The sequence below is a fragment of the Berghia stephanieae genome, chromosome 4 (genome assembly GCF_034508935.2).
Source record: "Berghia stephanieae isolate SIO BIC M18660-M18661 chromosome 4, UCSD_Bste_1.3, whole genome shotgun sequence".
In the NCBI taxonomy this organism is placed as follows: domain Eukaryota; kingdom Metazoa; phylum Mollusca; class Gastropoda; order Nudibranchia; family Aeolidiidae; genus Berghia; species Berghia stephanieae.
In genome coordinates this window covers 52,742,760-52,747,759 of record NC_088363.1, presented here as the reverse complement: position 1 = coordinate 52,747,759, position 5,000 = coordinate 52,742,760, and the positions used below count along the sequence as shown (strand labels likewise).

The following is a 5,000-nucleotide window of genomic DNA, read 5'->3' as shown; positions in this document are numbered from 1 at the left end:
TTTTGTTTTTTTCACTATCTAATTATTGATCACCAATATTTATGTTTACAGCTGTTTGTGTCCTCATATTTAAATCTTTTTCATTTATCCATTCCTTATCTATTTAATTAGTTGATGTTTAGCAAGATTATTATCGAATTATCAAAACGTCCTTTCTATACAACGCCTTCACCAGTTAAGTAGAAAACGGTAAGGGCTGCCTGAAGCCGGTGTCGTAAAATACTAACAAAAGAGTGAAAATGGAAAGGCTTCGTATGGGAACAAAACAGACAATGGACGTTTCGGGTACAAACCCTTCGTCAGCACAACAATACACAAATAAACGTGGAAAACAAATAAAATATAATGAAAAATAACTTGTATTGTCTGTACTCAATGGTGGTTGCAGTATGAATGAAATGTTAGCATGGCGTGGGTAGAGGATAGGGTGCCCCAGGGGGGTGATCTAATTGATAAGAAGAGGTCAGCGTCAGGGAACAGAACTTTCCAGAAAATAATGGAAGATAAAAGACATATAAGTGGTAGTAGTAGTAGTAGTAGTAGTAGTAGTAGTAGTAGTAATAGTAGTAATAGTAGTAGTAGTAGAAAGCTGTTGTGAAACAGTAGGGGGCGTTGGAGAGGGCAAGGTGAAAGAGTCACGGCGGAGGTGGGGGTTTGTTGGATGAGCGAAGGTCGAATCTTCGCGAAGGAAATACGAACGATCAGATGCCGATGCAATAGTAAAGTGGAAAATACAGATAAATAGATAGATAGATAGATAGATGGATAGACAGATAGATAGATAGATAGATAGATAGATAGAAAAGAGGGGAGAGAAGAGAAAAAAAAAACAACAACAAAAATTAAAAAAAACAAACAAACAAACAAAGCAACAACGTCAACAGAAAAAAAAAATTAAAAAGAGAGGGGGGGGGGGGGGTTGAGGCGATACAAGTTATTTTTCATTCTATTTTATTTGTTTTCCACGTTTATTTGTGTATTGTTGTGCTGACGAAGGGTTTGTACCCGAAACGTCCATTGTCTGATTTGTTCCCATATGAAGCCTTTCCATTTTCACTCTTTTGCTAGTATTTTACTTCACCAGTTAACTAAGCCAACAGAGAGACAGACAGAAAAAGAGATAGAGAGAGACGGAGAGATACAGAAGGTTTGAGAGAGAGAGAGAGAGAGAAAGAGAGAGAGAGAGAGAGAGAGAGAGAGAGAGAGAGAGAGAGAGAGAGAGAGAGAGAGAGAGAGAGAGAGAGAGAGAGAAGACTAAATGGAATACCTACCTCAAGATTGGATCTCCATTATGAATACAATCTTTTGATGAATACACGATGTAATCCTGTATCTTCATGCCGTCCTTTAGTGAATTAAAAATAAAAGATGAATTTCTTGATTATGTTTTGAATTTGTAAACAGATAATGAGCAAAGAAATTATGTTTTGAAAGATATGCAGCCTTGCACTTAATGATAATAGTAACTAATAATTTTTTGACCTCGCCAATTGAAAAAATAAAATCAAACTCTTGAAAATGAATTATCAGGAGAAAAATTGTCACTTCTGTAAATACCAAATGTTGGTTAATGCTGAAGGCAATCTAAGGTGGAATACTGGAATCTATGATTTCAGTTTGTAAAACTCTGTTTGTGGATTCCAAACAATGGATCAGATAATGGTGAGATCGGAGTCTAACAAAACAGTCATAAATTAGATTTGTTCATTCTACAATTCCCGTATGCATCAAATTGTCGGCTGGGATTTTTTTCAAAGTTTGATATATTGTGCAGATACACTATTTCTATAATTAAAATGGTGCTGATTGAAGCTTGAAGAAAAAAATAATGGTAAGTATTGAATTGTAAGACAGTATCTGTCTTTGTCTAATAAATTGAAGCTTACAATTGAATACTTATCGTTATTTCACTATTTCTATAAGCACATGGAAGCTTTCCTTGTATTTTGAGGTGCTTCATTGTAAAAATCACCTGCAAAGAATCTCAGTTCTTAAAATACAAAGGGGCATAACTCAATTATTTTGACCTCCAATATTGACTCATATTACACTACACAGCTGACAAAGTTTAAAATATTTGGCTTATGAGGCTGTTAAAAGCTATTGAATTCAATGCTTTCAAATTCAATTTACTTTTGAAAAAACCGTTAACAGTCTAATTAATGTGGATTATACTCATTCAGATGAATTCAGTTCAGATTGGTATGAATGTCGATTTTTATGTATAGTCTAGTGCAAGATTTTTTTATTATATAAAAAAAAAAATTCAATACACCGTGAAAAAGAGCGCTATGTAAACACACGAAAAGGCTTTATGTGACGGCGTTATAGTATAGTTATGTGACACACTGTAGTGAAGCGTATGGATAATGGAATTGTGTATGGGCGTGTACAGATAATTTGGGGTGACCAATTTGGTTCGATATTACGGACCCTGAAATTGAAATCCATCCATTTTATTTTAGTTGGATTCGGAATGAATTTACTACAACGAATAAAGCTTTAACTGTAAGCGAAGACGTCTATTATCTGTAGTGTAAGAAATTAGACTTAGAATTCTATATATCTAGGCACTTGCAAGAAGTAGCCCTCGCGAGTTGAAAAGAGGCGAGGATTTCTGTTTCCGTTTTTGAGGGGAAAATTTTTAGGAGTGTTTTAAAAATATTCATTTTTCTTTCTCAGTGAAATGAAATGGCAAGTATTATATATCATTGGAAAGGGCATAAAATTCTACATACAGCCATGCTAATATTATTATCTTCCTATATTGTGATTTTGAGAAATCTTTGTGTAAAGAGATTGTGTGTTACAACGTTTATAACTTTTAAACCAGAGAAGGTCCTTCTTACTAAAAATACGTCCTTCTGAGATATATATTTTAGTAGCTTCTCTAAAAATTTCAGAGCAAAATATGGTTGCACTCAAAAGTTATAGCTCCCCCAAAAAATAGAACTTGTCCTCGATTGCTTGCAGAAGATTTTCTTATAATATTGATTCACTTCCTGTCGTCTGCTGCGCTTTTTTTTTTACTTGAGAGATAACTTCGTCAATCCACATCAAAACTTTACAACTGTTTTTCTTACAATATATGCAATTAATGTAAGTTATTTTTGTTTTACATTATTCAATTAATTGGCGTTTTCATGTCCATGCATTCATTTTATAAGTTACGCTTCTCTTTCTTTTTTTCTGATCGATTTTGATTTTGGGCTGTCATTATTCCCAGACGCCTGTCTGGGGATAATGAAAATTCGTTATCCCAGATGGGTGAAATAATAATAATAATAATAATAATAATAATATAATAATAATAATAATTGTAATAATTGTTATTATTATTACTATTACATCATAATCATTATTATATTATTATCAATAATAAAACTATTTTTATTATTAATACTCTTATTATCATACTATTACTATATATTATTATTATTATTATTATTATTATTATTATTATTATTATTATTAGTTATTATTATTATTATTATTATTATTATTATTATTATTATTATTATTATTATTATTGTTAACACTATTCCCTGCTCCGAGGGAAATCTCTCTTTTTCTTTTTTTTTTATATTTTGACCTAAACCTTAGAGTTTTTTTGTTTGCTTAACCTTTATGTAAATGTTCCGTTTCTGACTAGGTGAACAGACAGTATGTAAGAGCTCCATGGTTTCTGAGCATGAATTTCTTAAATTGTTTTTATTTTTAAAACAATTATTGTTTTTTTTTTCTCCTCTATCTGACCATTTGGTCGCTCTCTGAATATTTCTGTTTGCTTGCTTTTTAATTATTTATTCTTTTTAGACACTATTTGAGATCGGAGTGGGGACGAATATATTTGCTAGAAACTAGAGAAAAAAACAAGAGAGAGAGAGAGAGAGAGAGAGAGAGAGAGAGAGAGAGAGAGAGAGAGAGAGAGAGAGAGAGAGAGAGAGAGAGAGAGAGAGAGAGACAGAGAGAGAGTTTAATAAAAAATAGAAATATTTGGTCTATCTTCATGTGAATAAATATTTTATTGTTGACTTTTCCAAAATTACAATAGGTCATTCATTTGCATGTCGTGATCTATTTTTCCTTGATTTCAGCTGTTTCAGCTCTAAACTATACTTTTCTCTCTCAATAAATAATTCTTTTTCTGTTTGCAATGTATTACAGAGATGTTGAATTACCGCATGTAAAAATTTCATAGATGTATCTGAAGCAGTTTCTGAATTATACTTGATTATCCATTGGGTTGCTGTGTTTTGGTCACATATTTTCCTATTAAGCTATATAGAGATTTTCCACCACATAAACGGTCATAACTTTTTAACCAGTTGAGATAGAGCGATAATTTTTTCACTCCAGTAAATGTTTTACTCCCCTTTATTTTTCTACGCTAAATTAATACCCATATCACTATTTTGAAAAATTCTTGCAAGTGCACTAGGCCTAGTATCTGACGTATTTAACATCTACAACACAACGCAAACGAATAATATTACCATATATTTAAAGGAAAGTCCTCAAAAATATTATAGACAAAGCTACTATATGATCATCAGCCAGCAAATTATAATATTACATTGATATGTGCCATAAGTTTCGAATAGTTTCATATCTTTGATCACTTGGTGCCTTGTGGTTTCTTTTATCGTCTAATTTTTTTTTCTCCAGTAGGAGTTTACAGTCTACAGCTGTTAAAAAGTTGTCGTACTCGTACTATATAAATCTTTATCATTTATCCAATCATTGTCAAATTAATTGTTAAGCAATAATTATTAAAATATCATGTCCTTACCCTACAACTCTTTCCCCGGTGAACTGAGCCAAGAGAAAGAAAGAAGAGAGAGGAGAGAAGAGAGAGAGAGAGAGAGAGAGGAGAGAGAGAAGAGGAGAGAGAAGAGAGAGAAGAGTAGTGAGGAGAGACGAGAGTATAGGAGAAATTCCATCCTTGAATGAATTCGTACGAATCCAAAATACCGTACGTCTCTTGATTCCGTCCTGTA

At 32.4% G+C, this 5,000-nt stretch overlaps 1 long non-coding RNA gene across 2 annotated transcripts in view; it reads right to left on the bottom strand.

Annotated features, from left to right (window-relative positions):
* The window catches only part of LOC144972034 (uncharacterized), a 12,771-nt gene extending 8,128 nt beyond the window's left edge, over nucleotides 1–4,643 (bottom strand). The window contains exons 1-2 of one of the 2 annotated variants that reach the window (XR_013645239.1): nucleotides 4,577–4,643; nucleotides 1,272–1,345 (exon numbers count right to left, since the gene is read on the bottom strand). This is a non-coding gene — a long non-coding RNA (uncharacterized LOC144972034). Of the gene's footprint in view, nucleotides 1–1,271; nucleotides 1,346–4,496 lie in introns of both variants that reach the window. The other variant, XR_013645240.1, reaches the window with a different exon arrangement.
* Nucleotides 4,644–5,000: the final 357 nt, after the last annotated feature.